This window comes from Ursus maritimus, unplaced genomic scaffold (genome assembly GCF_017311325.1).
Source record: "Ursus maritimus isolate PB19 unplaced genomic scaffold, ASM1731132v1 scaffold_11, whole genome shotgun sequence".
Classification (NCBI taxonomy): Eukaryota; Metazoa; Chordata; class Mammalia; order Carnivora; family Ursidae; genus Ursus; species Ursus maritimus.
In genome coordinates this window covers 6531639-6553279 of record NW_024423453.1, presented here as the reverse complement: position 1 = coordinate 6553279, position 21641 = coordinate 6531639, and the positions used below count along the sequence as shown (strand labels likewise).

The 21641-nt window shown below is 36.5% G+C and overlaps 1 long non-coding RNA gene across 1 annotated transcript; it reads left to right on the top strand.

Moving 5' to 3' along the window:
* The first annotated feature begins 8653 nt into the window (after positions 1 to 8653).
* Positions 8654 to 12952, top strand: LOC103661752. The gene is made up of 3 exons (XR_568241.1): positions 8654 to 8825; positions 12512 to 12818; positions 12906 to 12952. It is a non-coding gene; the product is annotated as an uncharacterized LOC103661752 (long non-coding RNA).
* The last annotated feature ends 8689 nt before the right edge of the window (positions 12953 to 21641 follow it).

Sequence of the window (21641 nt, the reverse complement as noted above, 5' to 3'; positions counted from 1 at the left end):
CACTGCAAGCAGGGTGGAGGGTAAACCGAAAGAGAGTGAGCCTGGAAGCTGAGAGAAACTGAAAGGTTAAGGGAAGAGGCCAGAGCCCTGTATTGGGTAGGATGGAAAGGAAGGAGCGGATGAAGAGGGGGATATGTGGAGGGGATAGTCTGCAGAACTGTGCGGCTAATGAGGTATGAGAACGCTGTCTGCAGTTATGTGCAGATTTCTGAAAAGGTAAGGAGATACAATTACAAGAGAATGTTTCAAAGTGAGGAAAGGGAGTATTTTTATTACTTATGGACCTGTTACATTTTGGACGACAATAGGGCAACCAAGTGGAAATGTTTCAGAGATAATGTGGTACAGAATTTATGCAGCAAAAATTCAGAAGTCATCAGTGCACAGGAAGAGTTGAAGTTCCACGTTAGATAACGAGAACATACAAGGCTATGAAAGCAAAGCTTCAAGAAGAGATTTGCAGGGCATTTAAACTCTTAGGTAGAGAGAGGAGGAAAGAGGACTCAAAAACAGGGCTATTGAGTGACTGGAGAAATAGGAAGATTTAAAAACAAAACAAAACAGGATTACAAAAACCATGGTAGAAGAGTTTTTCTTTTTCCCTTTCTTTTCTTTCTTTTCTTTTCTTTTCTTTTCTTTTCTTTTCTTTTCTTTTCTTTTCTTTTCTTTTCTTTTCTTTTCTTTTCTTTTCTTTTCTTTTCTTTTCTTTTCAGAAATAGTAGGGGTGGGGCTCCTGGGTGGCACAGCGGTTAAGCGTCTGCCTTCAGCTCAGGGCGTGATCCCGGCGTTATGGGATCGAGCCCCACATCAGGCTCCTATGCTATGGGCCTGCTTCTTCCTCTCCCACTCCCCCTGCTTGTGTTCCCTCTCTCGCAGGCTGTCTCTATCTCTATGAAATAAATAAATAAATAAAATCTTAAAAAAAAAAAGAAATAGTAGGGGTGTTTTTTTTTTTTTTAAGATTTTATTTATTTCCAGGCCCCAGAGGAAAACAGCATTAATTTTAGTGTCTTTCCTTCCTTACACTTAGGCTTTTCTCCTGTTTTTAACAAAAATAAGATGACCTCATATATATAATATACATTATATATGAAAGAGAGAGAGCCAGCCAGTGAGAGAGGTAACACAAGCAGGGAGAGTGGGAGAGGAAGAAGCAGGCTCCCAGTGGAGGAGCCTGATGTGGGGCTCGATCCCAGAATGCCGGGACCACGCCCTGAGCCGAAGGCAGATGCTTAACGACTGAGCCACCCAGGCGCCCCTGGAAGAGTTTTTCAAAAGAAGAAGCATTCGTGGGCCTCAGTGCTGTAGAAAGATCAAGATGGAGAATATGAAAATGTCCAGTGAATTATTTTAATTTAAAAGACATTGGCAACCTTAGCAAGAAGAATTTTGTGTAGCCTTTAGGTAAAGTTCATTGAATTAAAGAGTAAATAGGAGATAAAGAATTGGAGAGGCCATGTATAGATTGTACTTCCAAGAAGCTTATCTGTGAATTAGTATAATAATAATTATTATTATAATTATTTAGTCTTTTGAGTGCTTGCCATGTGTCAGGCTCTGTGCCAACTGCTCCATAGTGACTAAGCCATTAATCATTAAAATCTATTAAAAAAGCATTGTAATCCTCACTTTAAAGTGATAAAACTGAGGCCTTTAAAGATTCAGTAAGGTGACTGAGATCCCACAGATAATAAGTCAGATATTCCTAACCACTCTTCAGATACCCGTTAACAGACGGAGAGACTTAGAACTTGAAATAGAAACAACAGATGGAAGAAAGGAATTTTTCTTTAATATATAAGACATAAGACCAATCGTGTTTCTATACTGATAGAAAGGACCAGGGTCAGAGGAAAAGCTGCGGGGAAAAAACTGAAGGAATAAAATCTTAGAGAAGACCAGACGTCATAGGGTCTGTTATGTGGTTGGAGGAACTATTCTTGTGTAAGAGATAAAAATGCATCTTCCAGGACAACAAGACTGAGGGAGATGTGATTATAATTACTCAATATCTTAAAACTTCAGTTTTCTTCACTATAAAAGGGGATGCCAAGAACGGATCTACAAGTTTAAGTTTGATTTTATGAGGGAAAATAAAATCAGAGAAGCTAAAGAATTTAAACTGGACTATGCAGTTGGGAGGGTGGGTTTAGCCGCAGTGGGTAGGCATGAATGTGTGCATGGTAGAATAGTACAGAGCGTTCCTAAATAGAGGTGCAACGTTAACAAACTTCACCTACCCACTACGCAGTTATAGTTTTCAGGCACAACCTGTCTCCAATTGCTCAAAAAGTTTTCTACTCTCTTTTTGGAACTCATTGTCTGCAGGAGACATTCCAGATCTTCTAGCTCCCCATAATACTCTGGAGCATTCCTGGCCCACTCCTGTATCTACACATGCTTAACTCCCTGCATTTTGTCACACAGAAAATGTCTTCCCATCCTCTCTTAGAAAAAAAGATGGCTTCTCCTATTAAAAACTACTCTTGGGGCGCCTGGGTGGCACAGTTGGTTAAGCATCTGACTCTTGATTTCTTTTTTCTTTTCCCAGGTGGTATTAATGATATATAGAGCATATATGTATATGCTATATATATGTATTTATATATATGCTATATATATGCTATATATATATGATATATTTTACTGTTCAATGATTCATTAGTTATGTATAACACCCAGTGCTCATCACAACATGTGACTCTTGATTTCTGCTCAGGTCATCATCTCAGGATCTGTGAAATCAAGCACCAAGTTGGGCTCTGCGCTCAGTGGGGAGTCTGCTGGGGATTCTCTCTGCCCCTTCCACTCATGCACTCTTTCTCTTTTTCTCTCAAACTCTCAAATAAATAAATCTTAAAACAAAGAAAAAACCCAAAAAAACAACTACTCTCTTTACCTCAACATCATCCCTGAGGACTTGGAATAAATAACAAACAAACAAAACTGAGAGGTAGTCCAGCTTCTAGTGAATAATTAAGCATATGACTTGGGGAAGTACTTTAACCTTAACTGAATTTGAATACTCTAATTTGTAAGATGAGGATAGTACTAATTTATAATACAATTATTTGAGAGTTAAGTTAGGTATTGAATGTGAAAGCATGTGAAGAGTTCTTATTTTGTTTCCTAATCCTTAAATTTGTGTATCTTTTCTCCAGTATCTTCTTAATCTGTTTTCCATTATTTATTCCCCCCTTACTAAAAAAAAAAAAAAAAGCTATCACCATATATTTGGTTTATTTTCCTTTTTCTCTTCATTCATGTAGTCTCCTTCTAATTTCTTGAGTAAATTGCTTCAATAGCCAGTCTCCACCCTTATGCCATGTTCTGGTACATGTTCACATGTACCACTCCCTCCAGATTACATTTTCTGTAGACCTCAGCAAAGGGCAGGCTACATAAGGGATGCCTGTTGGATTAATGAATGAGTAAAGAATATGTGTTTACAAGTTCATTTTATAAACACTTCAGTAAACTATATCTTGATTACAAAATCAATAAGCTAAGCCACACATTTGGTTTATACAAATGAAAACACAAAATGGCTTATTATATCAATATCGGTAAATTTGGATGTCAACGATGGCAGAACAAAGATCATCACTATAATGGCCCAGCATTTTACACTTTACTAGTTACATTGATTTCATTCAGAAAATAGGTTAGTGCTGGATCTAGACGAGGCATAAGGATGTAACTGAAAAGAGAAAGCAGGAAAGAGGGCAAAAAGTTTGCTATTCAATCTTTCACTGAGTAATTGCCATTCCCCTTTTTTTATTATCATTCATCAAAATATATTGGGAGGATTTCATTTATATTGCTTGTAATGATTACATTACTCATTAAAAACCATTTATTCTTTTAGAATGGATATAATAAGTGATTTTGGCCTTTAAGAAAGCATAATAATTCTGAATGGTTGCCAGAATCCCATTTGAGGACTACGTTTAGTAGTTTTATTTATTTCTGTATACCGTGAGTTTTCATTTCTCCATTACTCACCAAAAAGAGAACGTGGAAGAAATCCTTACAGAAACATTTTTTTAATTCCCCCTGATACATCCAGATGGTTGCTTTTCTATACACATCCCCATAAAACCCAATTCCTGGATCAAGTCATATATACATTAGTATGTGCTGGGCTTTGAGGAGAACCAGAAGTTACTGTCCCATACCCATCGCTCTTTCATCATTACCAACATTCATTGCCAAAATAAGTTAATGACATATGAACCATCTGCACAGGGGAATAGTCAAAATGCAGTTTGATTGCTTGATTGAATCATCTACCCATTCAGTAGTAAGTATGTATCTGGAACTCATACAATCTAACTAAGTAGACAGAAGAAGCACTCTGGAAAAAATATATAACAATTCACAGCAGTCTATAATTAGAGAACAGAGTCACATATAACATGGGTATGGTTCAGGAGATACGGTCACTGTAGCTATAAGCAATGAAAGAAGAAGAAATTCAAAACACACTAGACCAGTTGAGGAAAATGTCATGATGGATGCAGGACTTGTATAAGACCTTGATGCATGGGTAGCTTTTGAGTAGGCTATGGGTATGAGAAAGATATTCCTGTTGAAGAAACAGTGTGGATATATGCACAGTTTGGAATGAACTGAGAAAAGACAGTGAGTTAGATCAAAGATTCACATTCTGGAATAATAAGAGATAATGCTAACATATAGATGAATCTTGGAACATCTAGTCCTAAGTACTTAAACAATAGGATATAGACAAAGGAATAAAAGCTTTTTAATTAAGAGAAAGAGTATCAAGGCCATCTGATAAGAATAAAACTTTAAATCTGTATTTTTTAAAGGCTTCCTTAAAAATATTCTTTATGGGCTATCTAGTGATAAAGTTCCTAGTTCTATATTGTACACATAGTTTTATTATCATGATATAAAACTGGAGCTGAGGGTAGAGAAAAGTATCCGTTGCAAATCTTTTATAGAAAAGGACACATTTTTTTGTTCCACTACTAATAGGTCAAAGGTAAGCTTCGAACTTTGTCTTGTTCACTATCTTCCCATCACTTTGACTTCTGCTTGACATATGGCAGTTATTCAGTAAACATCTTAGAATGAAGAGCTGATATCGGAGCAAATAGTATGATCCCTATTTTACAGATGAAAAAGCTGAAACTTTTACGGGTTTAAATGCATGCCCACTTGACTCTAAAATTTACCTTCTTTATTTGGAATGACAGAGTCAAAGTTCTCATTACAAATTTGCAACTTCTACCTCCTTCAGCAAGGTAGCCGTGACACAGAGCTCAGGACACAGAGCAAGACGTGACTCAGCATAACCTCTGCGCCTTTAACAGAATTCAGAAGCAAGGATTTCCCTTTTGATCCTCTCCTCTCTGTGTATCTATGTCTCTATGTATCATTTCCCTATCATCTCTCTCCCAAAGTGTCTTATCCAAAGGAAGCATGACTCAGGAAAAAACACGAAGGCGAGTTCGCTTGTTTTGAGTCTGTCAAATGCAATCAGGTTTCTCCCCACTACTCTCTACAGGGTCTGGCCAGGCCCTGAGTCAGTGACTGCATTCGTGAACAGTTCAGACTCATGGACTGAAGGCAACGCAGAGAAGACCCTCGCCCCTCCTTTCCTTTAGGGTAACAGGACTTCCACAATTGAGAGTTCAGATGAAAAGTTAGCAGGTGTTTTATGTCAGCCATTAGAAGTGTGTTTTTTTAGAACTGTCAATAACTATTCTTTTTTTCTTCCTTTTAAAAAATTTTTACAGCAAGAGAGAGGGAAGGAGTGAGGTAGGAAAGACAGAGCAAGAGAGGGACTGCAGATATAAATGTGGCAACAGACCCAACACAGGAGTAATGACAATGCAACTCCTTCCATTTGACCCACCACTGACTTGGGGAAGTCTTCAGTGGCTTGGCGGCCTGAGTCTATTTGATGTGGCTCTTTCAACCCTTACATGTGTTTACATAGCCAAATCCGTTGGGCTCTTTTCCCAAACCTTATTTTTTAAAGGTCTGTTTCAACTAGCAGTTTGGGATCACTGTCCTTTCAGCTGAGATCCATCACCAATTATGTTAGCAATATCGTATGTAGTAAAAGCAAGGAAGTCACTGTATTTAGCAGAATATAACAATTATTTTTACTTGGCCAGTGTAGAAATTATTTCATTTTCATATTAATCATAACTCAAGTGTACATCCACAAATTGGATTCAAAGAAAAAGTTTAAAGTATGATTTAATCAAATTAATCTTATAGAATCCTATAGCTCTTTAATAATGCTTATCAGCATTTGAGTATATTAATGATGGAATTTTAAGTTAATGTCTACTTTTTCTGCCTTGTAATTCCGTGAGGGCAGAGTCTCTGATGTCTTTCTTAGCAATATACCGTGCTTTGATGCAGTGCCTGGCAACTAAGAGGTAGGTACTCAATAATTACGTATTGGTTGAAGAAATGAATAACAATTATTGAGTGCACATTATGTTTTGAATATGTTTACTCTACTGAGGATAGAAACAACACCAAACAACATAATCAATTCACATGAAAATGCTGTAACAATTTATATGAGCACAATAACTTATTCAAAAAATAGCATCACCTTTGTGGTGGTTTCTGTGAAGAGCTGTGACCATTACACACCTTCAGTTGAGAAGACTTAGGGATTCCTCTCAGCTTATGAAATATCATATCGACCAACCTGCATGACCGTCATGGACATCACCTGCAACAGAGACTTCTGTTAAGGACAAATCTGAGGTGGTTCGTTACTTTAGCTGTGGGAGTTTCTAGGTAAAGCAAATCACTTTCCCATCAGATCTTAAAGATGAATTGCCACAAACTGTAAGCTTCTTGAGGCCAGAGATTTCAAGTTTCTTGAAGTTTCCACTATAGCGTTAGCTTCTTGGTTTATACATAGGAGATTCAATAAGGTAAGTGTTAGTCAGTGTGAAGACAGCTTATAGTACCTAGAAAAAGCTGTATTACATATCAAAGTCTATTATTACATTGATAGCCCTGGGTGCTTAAATGACCTGTGTTTATTTCTTGAAGTAAATATTCTTTCATAATGAGGTGGGGGGGTACATATTCTAATAGATACTGTGAGTGAGCAAGAGGGATAACTAGATACTTCCTTTAGTACAAATCCATGATCCCTTTTCCTGCCCTTGCTACATGGAAGATAATTTTAAAAAGAGAGAAGAATACTAAGCAAGGCTTCCACAAATGCTCTAGAAAAAGAAATTCTCGAAAGGAAGATAATCAGAAGAGAAAATAGCACTAGAAGAACACTCAACACAGAAACAAAAACTTTTGCCCATTTTATTGTCCCACTAAATATTCCCATTCCTGGTTCTTGGCTGAGTCATTTTCTTGAATTTGCCCCACATTAACAATCTTTCTCGTCGCTGGGGATCAAGGGATTAATCTTAAGCTCCTGTGAGAGACTGGAGCCTAATAATACGTACAGTCTTTTCCAGCTTCAATACTCTAAAATCAGCAAATGCGGAGCATTGCCTTTTCAAATTTATCTATTTACTTGGCAAGTGAATACCAGCTGCCTACCATCTGCCGATCACTGTTCTAGGTGCTGAAGATCCAATGATGAGCTAAACAAAAAAGTCTGCTTTCACAGAATATATTAGATGTGATCTTTGACAGCAAGAGTAGATGCTAAACAGAGTGCTTTATGTCAAGTATCTGATGGAATCCTTCAACTCTTTGGGGTAGGTCCTGACATTACTCCCATGTTAGAGATGAGGAAACTGAGCTTTGATAAGGAAAGCTATTGCAAAGATTGCATAGCTTGTATATGTCAGAGCCGGGAACCAAACTGGTCAGCCAACAGAGTACTCACTTTAAACAGCATTCTACATTGCTCCTAATGTATTTGAGAATGGATGTGAAAGCAAATTATTGATTTTGTCTCATCTAAGAGCATCAGAGTCTCCACGTAGAGCTCTCTGGCTTCTTTCTTTAAGAAAATGTGTGAAATTTTGGATAAAAGGCCAATTTCTTTACCAAGGAGGCCTTTAGTAGATTACTGACACCTGCCCAAACAATTACAGAAGAAAGTTAGAACTGAAAACAAGGGGAACAAGCTTCCAGAACATCATGGTGATCAAATGATTGAAGAAAACTAAAGACCAAAAAATTGTATAGATACTTGACAACAATTTTAAGTCAACACTAGACCCGAAGGGAAATGAAAATACATTGCATTTTCAACTTATAATGGCAATCTGTGAAAATAACTGAGTGGTGGATGAAACATAAGTCTGTCAATAGTAAACATACTCATCATCATCATCATTTATTATTAATAGTATGCTTCAGGTATACAGAAGTCAATTTCACCTTACTGTATCAAAGTTTACACATTCTTATAACATTGGGAAGTAAGAATATAACTTGGTTTGAGGGACTCATTAAGACTTGGGTAGTATCATAAGCATATCTTCTGCTGATTATCTCTCCCTGCCATGGTACAGAACCCCCCACAAGACAGCAGCTACTGCTTCAATCCCCACTACCTGTATCTCCAGCATTATTTTTCTTGCATTTATACCACCACCTCTGAGGCAAACATTTTTTTTTTTCTCTCCACCCCATCAGTCTTCCAATCCCTTCGGAGGTATGCCCCTGAAATTCAAGCTACCATCATCAACAGCCTCCTCTCAACTCAGTGTACTCTATCTCTATCAGCAGATAAAGATCTATGCTCCTTCAAACGATCATCAGCCACAAAATTTTGGCCTCCTAGAAATACTTCTAAGGCATTTAGAATTGCCCCCATCCACTTTCAAAACAAAAATAACAAGGTAAGTCACACTACATAAAAAAGTGATTCATATGCTCTAATATTTGTGTTTTGGGGAGACAAGTGGAAGAGCAAGGTTTACTCCAAACATGACAATAAATAACATTTTATTTAAGAATTATATGTAAGCCACAAATTATCCCTTGTACAATGCATGTGTTTCCTTTGCATTTTCTAACTAGCCACAAGTTTCTTTCTTCATGCAAACCAGTCATCGGGAAAGCAAAACCAACAAAATTCAAAGTGGCCTCAGTGTAGATAGAGCCTTAGTCTAGTTTATAAGCTTGGACCCAAGGGACATTATCTCAGATGCCTCTAGAACGAACTGGAATTAACAATTACACAGATCTCCTCCACTAGAATTGCATTAAAAATAGTTTAACATACTTGTTACGTATACTTTAATCATATTATCCCATAAGTAACCAGCCACTGATCTCAAAGGTCAGTATATAATTACAATGCAAGTACAAGGGGGAATACAGCCCTAGACACTGGAATGTATTGTTGCCTCCACAATTCTTTCTTCCTTACTTTCTTCTACAGTTCATTTGAAGAAGCCAGCTTCCTACCTGTCTTTGTAGAAAATAAAAGTGAGAAGTGTTAGAGGCAAGACACTATAGATCCGGCACATTTCTTGAAATATAACAATATGTTGTCTTCATAAAGAAAGCTGATATCATTAAAATAGCTTTGTTTCTGTTGCTTGAAATCTAGTATGTTCAGAGGTATTCATTCTACCATGGAATGAAGAATCTTAATTAACCATATGTACATTTAACTTATCACCTTTGCCAGAGATGCAAAAATAAATGTATATTTTTTCAACAATCTTGATTGTATGCTTCCATGATAAACTGTACACCATCTTCACAAATTTTCTCAGAGTTAGACTGTCCTTTTTGAGCGTGGGATGGGAAAACATTCTTTCTGTTAGTTATCTATCCAGGAATCTGTTATTGAAACTTATACCAAGTAAACAAGAAAATGATATGGCCACCTTATACTGTTCTCTGGCATTCAAAAAATTAGTCATACATGTCCCTTTATAGAGTATAAGTAGCTCTATTATTTCACACAGAGAGCCAGAAATGATGTGATAGAAAATATAGCCTACCTTAGTCTCTGGCTCTTTCTGGCTCTTACTCTTACACCACGCAGCAAACAAGGTTTACTACACAGAGAAAGGATGAAGGGTCTGATGCCACTACCTTCTATATAAAGCTAACTCTGAGCACCAAACGAAGAAATGCTACGTGCTTTACGTTCAAAGCAACATTAACAAAAGTCGGTCAATGCCTGTTAGCCAAAAACATGGATGCAGTGATGGCCCTAACTTCCAAAGCTTAGCGAGAAGAAAACAAGAGAATAACCACCATCCCCTGAGTAAATTTTATGGTGAAGAATTCTAGTCAGTCATATATTGGAAATCTATAAATAATCAGATTTTTATCTCTCAGTGCTGATAATTCTACCCAAAACTCTCTCAAATTACGCCCATGAATGACTTCCCTGTAACTCCTAAAGTTCTGACTTCTTTTTCCAAATTAAATATGTCTCCAATTTTATATTCATCAAAACATATAGATTTTTTCTATTTAAGGAAAGAGATAATGATGATAGATAGATAGATAGATAGATAGATAGATGATAGATAGATAGATAGATGATAGATAGATAGATAGATAGATAGATAGATAGAGCATTAATGAAAACCAGACCAATAAAAATCCAGATTTTAAGTCAGTGTTAATCATAAAAAAAAAATTAGAACCTTGAGCAGAAACATTTTTAATTTTTTTTTCCTGAAAATAAGAGAAACATCTCAACCAATCAGAAAATTATATTATTAAATAATTATTTCTTTTTCCCAAAGATACTGCTTTAATGATAGAGTAGCCATGGTAAACTCATATATTTTCCGGCCTTCTCCCCAGTTAGGACCATATCTGGACTAGCTGCTTGTGTGTCTTTCACATATATTATATGTACATGTAATGGATATCATTAGACTTTAAAATATAAAGAAATAACCCATGTAGTTGTCTAATTCAGATTTCAAATGTTGTTTCTGTTTGTTTGTTTTTGTCCCCTCAAGTATCTGGTAGCCTGTTGCTCTATGACTTTTCCATTTTAGGCTGCCCCATGTCAGTGTTAGTCATCCAAATGGTTTTAGTTGCTGTGAGTCACTGTTTGCCAAAGTTGCCTGTTACCACTACCCAAACATTATAGAAGAGCTGTTGTTGTCATCCATGAACCTTAATGTTTGCAAATGTAATATCCTGATTGACCATCATGAGTTCAAGACTTGACCCCCATGTTTAGGTTTTATGAGTTAGCAAAACATGGGTCGATGAGATCATTCTTCTCTCAGTTTTCTCAGTGGTTTCACTCACCTTTTCCTTCCCTCTCATTTCAGAGAACTTGTTTCCATGACTAAATTTGTAATTTGTACAAACTTGAGAAGATGCTTGCTCCCTTATTATCGGCTTTTCCTTCATCTCATTGTCTCAATTGCATTTTAAATCAATCCTTCTTTCTTTACTAGATCTTCTCTTCCAGCCATAAACAAAGTCAAGCTTCCACATCTTGGGAAAGAAAATTCAATTTTCTACCAGCCATCATTACATATCTTGCCTGAACTATCACAGTAGCTTCCAACTTGGTCTCTCTGCTTCCAGTCTTGCTCCCTGTGATACAGTTTTAATACAACAATCATAATGATCTTTTTAAACTATGCGTTAGATTATTAGCTCCTTTGCTCCAAATCCTCCAGATGATCTTCCCTGATTTTCTCACATCCTCCAGTCTGAGTCAAGTGCCCCTATTTTGTACTTTTACAATATTCAGGTATACTTCCACTCTGCTAGGCTGCAATAATTATTTTACTTGTGTCCCTCCTGCACTGAAATCCTTGAATTTAATTTATAGCATATTATCTCTTGTTGTATCTACAATGCCTAACAACAATAAGTGCTTAATAAATGTTTCCTCAATAAATGAAAGAATAAATGAGTATATTCTGAAGCTGTAGAGCTCACATTTTTCTTTTATCAACACCTACTAAGTGTTAGTTACATTTACATGCTCTTTCTCCTTCTTTAGTATTCACCACTCTAAATATAGCTTTTCATTTCTTTCACATTTCACGCTATCATAGCAAATAATGGTAATCAGTCTTCAAAGATAGACAAAGATAGTTCAAGGAAAAACAAAACACTTGGACTTAGAAATGAAAGACCTGGATCAAGTCTTTCAGAATTTGCTTATTGTGTGCCTTCGGTCATCACTTACTTTCTTAGTTTCTTCATCTTAAATGGGATTATTGACTTGTTATAAGATTCAAATGATAATATTTGAAAAAACACTTCGTAATATGTCAACTTCTTCATAAATAATAATATATGTAAGACTTTATAATTTAGGCAGCTGACACCACCCTAACCGGTGTCAACTATTTTAACTTATTTAATACTCACAACAGCTTTACAAGGTGACATGTCCCCCATCTAATGGGGGCATCTATATATCCCAATTTTACAGATGAGTACATTGAGGAACAGAGACGTTATAGAAAGCACCTATTGAAAACATAGAAAATAAGTGACAGAGCCAGGATTTGATCCCAAGGAATCTGGCTCCAGATTCTGAGTTCTCAACCTCTCTTTCTTTTATTCCACTGTGCAGTGACGACATCCATGTCCTAATGGGCCTTTGAGGTTTCTGGACCTTTCTTGCCTCTGGAGCGTTGTTTCTCATGAACAGCTCTGCCATTCCTTTTGAGACTTTCTATAAAGTCAGCTTGAAGAGTGAGATGCAATGATGTAAAAAACAATCAGACAAAACACCCCAAGACAAACAAACAGACACTTAAGAGAAAAAAAGACTCAGAAGCATCATAGCATGACTGTAAGCTACCTCACTGTCCAGTCGGCATGCTCTTATTGAAAAGTATTTTTGAGGAAGGACAAGGCAAATTGAGGAAACCAAAAGTGTAAGTCATTTTTTTTTTACATCTTCATAGTCTCTGATTCCTCTTTTCCCATAGCAAGTCTTCCTGTCTTTTTCCTTTTCCTTGCAGTTCACAGAGACTTCGGAGCCAAAGGTGAGTGGTGGGGCTGGAGCCAGGCAGGCAGCCGCTACCAGGGCCTTCGCCTGCAGGCAGCCAGGATCCCAAAGCGCTGCACGCACATCCCACGGCACTGTGGGCGCTGTGTAGCAGGACAGCGCAAAAAGACAAGCCAGGCAGAAGCTCACGAGCGGGACAAATCATCTCAAAACCTGGAAACAGTCGTGTGTAGTCACTTCCTGATACTCACCCCAGTGATGAATTCAGAACAGCATTCAGCTCACAGGTTTCACTGACCCAGGCACACAGCACTTGTAAAAAGATAAGAGTGAGGAGACTTCTTAATTAGGCAACTTCTCAGACACTAGAGAAAAATCTACTTTCATCCAGTTTTTTTTTTCTTGAATGATAGAGAGATATTTAGATACTAGTTTTAATTTATAAATTTTAGTACCTCATAAACTCAAGGATAAAGCAGTCAAGACATCAGAAAAGAGTTTTGTGTAATCATTTGGGTTAAGATAGTGATTCGTGCAGTAGCACCAATCCAACAAACTAAAGAAAAATAAATTAAATATAATTTAGCAAATGCAACACAATGGGTGATCATTTGACTTAAGAAACTGAATGTAACAGTTATGTGGAAGGGGCGAGGAGAGTTAAGGACGCATGTCCCACAATGATATGCCATGGTTCTCACTAGACAACTTCATTCTGACTTGAATTAAAGAGTCGCTAAATTCTCATGGCCATTTTCAAGGACTGCATCACGAAACACAATTAAAACTGCTCACTGGAATTTTTGTACTTTCTTTGTGATGTGTGGGTAAATACAGGTCTTAAAAATTCTAGGAGGGGGGCGCCTGGGTGGCACAGAGGTTAAGTGTCTGCCTTCGGCTCAGGGCGTGATCCCGGCGTTATGGGATCGAGCCCCACATCAGGCTCCTCCACTGGGAGCCTGCTTCTTCCTCTCCCACTCCCCCTGCCTGTGTTCCCTCTCTCGCTGGCTGTCTCTATCTCTGTCAAATAAATAAATAAAATCTTAAAAAAAAATTCTAGGAGGAAAGGGGTGAAGGGGATACAAAAAGAAGGATTATTACTTCAATTTTGAGTTTGAAACAGAATTTGATTTGAAAATAAAATTTTCGTTAAGTCTTAGCTGTAATTTCTCAGTAGAAAACAAAGCAAAAACAACAAAAGTTAAATATATAAAAATACACGTCATTTGGAGCTTCCTAATGGCAATCATTATCTCACAGTAAGTATTATGACAATGTTTCTGTTAGTTTTAAATAAATCTTGGCTTTAGAATTTCTTGAATGTAATTAATTGCCAAGAACATATTTCATTCTTTTTTAATAATAATATTTTTATTATATTATGTTAGTCACCATACAGTACATCCCTAAATTTTGATGTAAAGTTCCATGATTCCTTACTTGCGTATAACACCCAGTGCACCATGCATTTCATTCTTTTAACCCAAAGTACTTCACGGGGAGAGAAGAGAATGGGGATTGACCCGTTGTTTTCCTTGATATAATCTCTACAATTAAGTCTCTTTGCTATGCATTACTTCTATAACATACATACTCGGCTCAGTGAAAATAATAATTCTAAATAAAACTTATTTTCCGTAGGGTGCATGAAAAGTATCCCTAGTTTCCAATGTTAATGGTGAAAAGTTTGATTATGGTTATAGAAAAGATGGCCAGAAATTCGCAAGCAGAATTAAAAATACATCGAAAGGAGCAACGACAAGATAAAATAGTGTCAAAAGCTTATTACAGTGAGCAAAATACTAAACACATGAGGATAATAAAAAGGATTTCAAGAAGAGTAGTCATTAAATATGCCAGTATTAGGGAACCTTAAGTAGAGACTAGAGTACAGGTTGTTATGAACCTTTTCTACATCCAGGATCCAAATCAGCATCGACAACTGAGCATGATCAGTATCAGTTTGAGTTTTGTCACGGTTAACAAGCCAGATTGATGCAGATCAAAACACCTTTTTCATGTCGGGAATAGAGCTTGGTTGTCAAAAAAGCATAGTGATGAGTGACCGTGGGGAAACATCCTGGCAATAATCAATCGTCAATCAGTCATGGAAAGTGCTTATTCTGCTCTTGTACAAGCCTCTTCATTACTGGCTGTGCACTGATCTCAGGAGAGAGAAGATAAAGGTCCCTTTCAATGAATAAAGCAATAGTTTCTGCTCAGAAAGAAATGGAGAGAAAAGCAACCTAGATGGTGTTTAGAAATCACTTTTGTTCTCTAATTCTTTTTTTCCCCATTTAAAAAGGTAACTTTTTTAAAAAGCGGCAATAGAAATCACTAAAAGGGTGCTAAAATTTGCCTTCTTCAAAACCGGTAATTCATCATTTCCTTAAATAAATGTCATAAGTCAGAGATCTAAATCTGCACAGTGGGAGCTGATTAATTGAAGTGAATATGTTCTCTTTAAATATATACATAAGAATATTTCTCTATGTGTATATGTGGGGAATGGAGTGATGGTACATAGCAGCAATATCTTAAGAATATTAAAAGGTTAATCATAATATTAGTTTTGGGTAAAGGTTACATAGTTAAATAAAATGTGTACGATTCGTAAATGTAAATGCAACAGCAGAACGCTCAAGTGGCTTGAATTTACAGATGCCCTTTTTTGGGGATATTAAAATTCTGTTCTCTTGGGATCTGTACATAATAACATTGAATCCCACCAGAAGGCCCAAGGGAAAAAAAAAAAGTCATTTCTCGTCTTCTGCCTGTTTATTTTCGAAGCAGATGCATTCTTTTTCCCTTAAGTGGGTCCACAACCGCCTTGGCACCTACCCTGAGCTACTAAGCATAACTGAATGCTTATGGTAGGAAAGATGGTAAGGGAAATAATTCTCAATGTATTTTCATAGTGGAAAACAGGTTTGCCAAAATAGTTTGACTTTATGAAAGAGGAGAACAGCTGTATTTGGTTTATAATAAATCTTTCACAAATCAGTAAAAGCAAATAGACAGCACAACTGCAACCCATAAAAGTGGAAAATATTAAACAACAGGCAGTGAAGTTGTTAAACTTTCCCACAGACACTGCAGGTTTGGTGGGGGAAAAAAAAAAAAAAAGAAAGTCTAGAAAATCCGCACATGCAACTCATATGAAAAAGTGGACCAAATCACATCAGAAGAGGAGAAGGAATTATTGCTGAAAAGAGGAAAAATCCTGTTAAGGTGACTTTTCTGGGCATCGGGATGAAGGTGTCCACGGCAGTTTCCTCCTCCTATTACCGAATGTTAGTGCAGAATAATTACTTGCTTGCCAAAAATGACAGGACATTGACCCTGCAGACTTATTGAATTCTCATTGCTTGCCTCCAGGCCATGTCGGGGGTTATTCAATTTTGCCTGAGGAGGACAATCTATTATGAGAGATGAGTCAAGAAGGCCTCCTCCTTGATTGCCCACCAAAACCATTATCGCAGCACAGAGAGGGCATCGGCAGGGAGTGGACAGACAAGACAACACTGATCTCGATTACCCAGGGACAAGATACAATTTACATTACTTGAAGCCACAGGACAGAGGGCAATCAGCCCTGGGAATAGGGCGGCAGCCCTAGAGCGAACAGGTATTAGCAGCCGCGGCATCTGAGCTACTTGCTTATGCTAGACATGACCTTTCGCTTGACAAGGTAGTAACTGGTTTGATCTGTAATTATGTAAATAATTTTACATTTATAAACAGAATTGTTCTCAAAAACTAGAAGCAAAAACCAGAATCCTAAAATATGAAAATCTATGGGTCATATTTACTTTATCATGTCTGGCCTAGATTTTCTGTTCTAAGGCAATTTCATAACCATGGCCGTTATTTTGACCCAGGGAACCTGTTGCAACAAAATTTGCCTTCTAGTAGAGAAAACAACAGCCTCAGTCCAAAAATGGTCACAATCCCCACAGCCTACAATCCCTTCCTCTCCTTTTTTTTTTTTTTTTAAGTTCTGGATAATGAATGAAAGTATGAAAATATCCTATAAGCGTGAAAGGCCCTAGCATGCAATGGGCTGGGAGGGACGGTGGGAAATTTGGATTTGAGATTCTGCTCTATAAACCAATTTTACGGGGCTAATGATAACATATAAAGAAATCAAGTAATGTTTCTCTTTAGACTTGATCGTAGGCTAAACCTTCCTGGATGCCAATATCTTGTTAACTTATTCTACTAAATTGGAAAATCGTACATGATTTTTATTTCAGTCAATGATAAATGCTTTATTACATGTTTTGAAAAATGATTTAATTGAGAAAAACAAATGCTTACATTTTTCTGTGGTTATAAGGGTCAGAGACTTTGGTAGGGGTTTCTAAATATAATGATATGTTCAATTTAACATATTGGAATAATAGTATGCTCAAAAGACCTAGTAATGGGTAGATTTTTCTAATCTTGGGAGTTCCTGTCAGCATGAAATAAAATTCCAATAGAAACAATGGTTCACATTTTCTAGATAATTATATAAGAATCCATGGGAAACTGCTTCAAATATGAAAAATACCCCATGTTATTTCAGAATTCTCCTGCTATGCTATTATCTCCAGAAGCTGAAAAGCAAATAACCTCTCATTCCCCCATGAACACTGATTAATTAGGGCATGAAACCAGGGTGATTTGTGAAAGAGCTTTGCAAAACAAAACCTTTGTGTGATTTTATGCTTGACTCCTATTCTGAATCAAGCTAGCAACTAAAGAAAATTATAGTAAATCACGGACTTAAAAATTAGAATATGTGTTAGCGAAGGTTCAAAAATAACTGTCAGCCCCTCTTTTCAAAGTAGAATTTGTTAAATGATCAAAATGTTTTGTTTGGGTTCAATCCCAGCATATGTACAGATTAATAGGCCCTCAATCTCATGGCCAAGGCAAACGTGTCATTCAGTTTAAATGGTTTATGAAATCAGAATCAAGAAAAAGAAAGAAAAAAAAGATACTACCGAGTTCGGCACATAGTAGGCACTGAATAAATGTATTGATCGACTGATTATACAAGATGTAGATTTTTTGGCAAACCTTGCATTAAAGGTCCCAGCATAATAAAATGTATGAGTGAGCCTGTATTTTACAGTTGAGGAGATGAGCCCCTCGTGTTAAGCCGGGAGGGCACGTACAGTTCAGGGGTTTGGGGAAAGTCCCTGGAGCTAGACAGTTTGAGCTGGACTCACACCGAGTAGTTTGGGGCAATTTATTTAACCTCTCTGTGCTTCAGTCTTCTCACACACAAACTAGGGATAATAATAGTACTTACTTCAGGTGGCCATTGTGCAGATTTAACTGGGCTAACACATTCATAAGAGACATTTATTAGGCACTTGGCACAAATTACACTCTCAATAAACTTCAGTGTTTACTGTTAACTGAAAAGCCAGACGTCATTCAGTTAGGTGAGGTTAGGGCATCAGTTGAAATATAGGCTACTCTTTTTTTTTTATAATAATATCTTTTTATTATATTATGTTAGTCACCATACAGTACATTCCTGGTTTTTGATGTAAAGTTCGATGATTCATTAGTTGCATATAACACCCAGTGCACCATGCAATACGTGCCCTCCTTACTACCCATCACCGGTCTATCCCATTCCCCCACCCCCCTCCCCTCTGAGGCCCTCAGTTTGTTTCTCAGAGTCCATAGTCTCTCATGCTTCATTCCCTCTTCTGATTACCCCCCGTTCTCTATTCCTTTCTTTTTATTAAAACACAATCATCACCTCTCCTGTGAGACTTTTTGTCATCTTGTAGCTAATTGCGTCAATTTTGTACATCCAGTGTAGACAAGATAGAAAATTAAAATCTACAAAATATATATTTATTTTGAAATCACCCATAATCTCAACACCAAGAAAGCAGCAGAGTCAGCAGCTAGGCATCGGCTTCACCAAACAGGTTTCTTTGTATGTGATGAGTATACAGTAAAACTCTGTCATATAAATGGGGTGTAAAATTTGCATTATATAAAATATGGATAGATTTTCTTGCGAGATTAACGAAAAGACTAGGGTGAGCCTGCACAGCTAGATATCCGAACAGGAGAGCAAAGGATCTGGTGACCAACTAACCGCCAATCACAGAGGCTTTATCACAGGGTTTTATTTGACGCAGACACGTGGGTGTATATGTGTTTGCATTTTTGTGCATACGAAATCACGCTATGACTCATACAGTTTGGCTACTCGCTTCTTCATTTAACAATAGATAATGAGCATCATTCCATGGCCAAACTGTAGCAAACCAATTCAAATCTGCAGCTCTGGAGTCAGACAAATCTGGGGTCAATTGTTAACTCTGACATGAGCTGTGTATCCCTGAGCAAGTTACTAAGTCTCTATTTTTGCATCTGAAAAAAAAAAAAAGATTTTAATCATCCTTACCCATCAGTTGGAATAATCCATACTCAACACATAGTCCAACTGCAAGACATTTAAGAAGCTCTTCAAAAAAACAGTATTAGTTTTTTTTTTTAATTTTATCTCTACAGTAATCTTAAATGCCTGTATAGTAGTCCATTTTGTGGCTAGAACATTAATTAACCAGTCCAGTCCCCAAACTTTAAATATTTAGGGTTTTCCTGTCTTGCTTTCATCACTATCATAGAAAATGCTGTAGATGGCCCAGCATTTTATTTTACAATCAGGGAGACGAACCCCTTGTGTTAAGTGTGCAGGGAAATTACAGTTTAGGGATTTTGAGTCACCTTATATAGGCTTTTTTTTTTTTTTGCCATTTGTCAGATTCTTTCCCTAGAAATAGGTATTAGAAGCAAGACTTCCTGGGTCAGAAAGCATAAGCATTAAAAAAATCAAACTTTGTATCATCTTCGAAATTGCTCTCAGAGAGATCGTAACTATTCCATTTCTACCAGCATCATATAAGATTCCCATTTCCATATTGTCAATTTTCTAAATTGAGGTGTAATCTATACAATGTAAAATGCAAGATCTTAACTGTACAGCTTTGTGGGTTTTACATATGGATACACCTGTGTAACCACGACCCCAAATAATACACAGAAAACCTCCAACACACCAGGATTCCTCTTACCTCTTTCCAGTTAAAACCTTCCCAACATAGAGGTGAGTTCTATTTTGACTTCTAAAACTATAAAAGTCATTTTGTTTTGTTGGCATCTTCTCGAACTTAAAATAAATGGAATCACACAATATGTAGTGTGCATATGTGTGTGTGTGTGTGTGTGTGTGTGGGTGGGTGTGTGTGTGCCATCTTTTGCTCAACACGTGTTTTTGGGATTCATCCTGCTGTGTAAGAGCAGTTGCTTCTTTTTTATTGTAATATATTATTCCACTCTATAAACATACCTCAATGTGTTCATACATTTTCAAAGGTTTGGACATTCAGATTGTTTCCAGTTTGTGATATTATGAATAAAGCTGTTGTCAGCAGTCATGTACATCTCATTTGGTGGACCTATGCCCTCATTAAAAAAAAAAAATTCATCTACGAGTGGCATGGCTTTTTTATGAGGGTGGACCTAAATTTGGCTTTGGTACATAGTAGCAGTCCTCCAAAATGCGTAGAATAATTTGTACTCTCTTTAGCAAGATTCGAGAATTTTAGCTGTTCCACATCATCGTGGACAATTGATATCATCAGCCTTTTTAACTTTAGCTGTTTTGATGGGTACGTTATCTCACTGTGGTTTTAATTTACATTTCTCTGATGAGTAATGGTATTAAACACTTTAAAATATGTTTTTTTAGCTATTTTGTAATCTTTTTATAAATTACTTATTCAATCTTTGCCCACTTTAATTAGATTGTTTTTTCTTATTGACTCATAAAAGTTATTTAACACCACAAATATGCTTTTGTCAGGAATATACATATCTGACTCTCTCTTTCTCTATATATTTTATGTATCTTTTTCCAGTTTGTGGCTTGACTGTCCATTTTTTAAGTGATATCTTTAAATGGCATAAGTTATTAATTTCAATGAAAATTATATGTATAGATAGCAAGAATATTTGAAAAATTTATAAACATATTAAAGTAATATATGGCTCTTAGTAAGATCTCTAGTTATCAGGTCAATATAGAAAAAATCAATAAGATTTCTGTAAACAAAATAAAGAATTTGAAATTGAAATCTAAAAGGCAATGCCAATTACAAAAGTAAACAAAAGTTAAAAAGGAACACCAAGTATCTAGAAATAAATCTAAAGAAGAATGTGGAAGCCTTCATACTAAAATCCAAAAAAAAAAAAAAAATGGTGATACTAAAGATAATTTAAATAAATGGAGATTTAGAATATCCAGTATCGTTAGTGGATCGAATACCCAGATCCAGTATCGTTAGTGTACTGATTTTCCATAACTGATGTAGATTTATTGATTTAGGGTCAATAAAATGGAATCACAGCAGGAATTTTTGTTAAAATAGGTAAGTTAATTTAAAAATCTATTTGAAAGTACTAAAGACTTAGAACAGACAAGACAATCTTTAAAACAAAGTATAAAATTTCAATAATTTTGATAGATCCATAGTAACTACAGGAGTGTGATATTAGCATAAAGGTAGATAAATAGACCAAAGATAATAGAACAAAGAACCAAACTGTAGACTAGCCTGTATGTATTCACTTGATTTATGGCAAAGGCATCAACACCATTCAAAGAGAAAGGATTTTTTTTCAATAAGTCACACTGAAGCAATAGGATATTCATAAGAAAAAAAAAAAA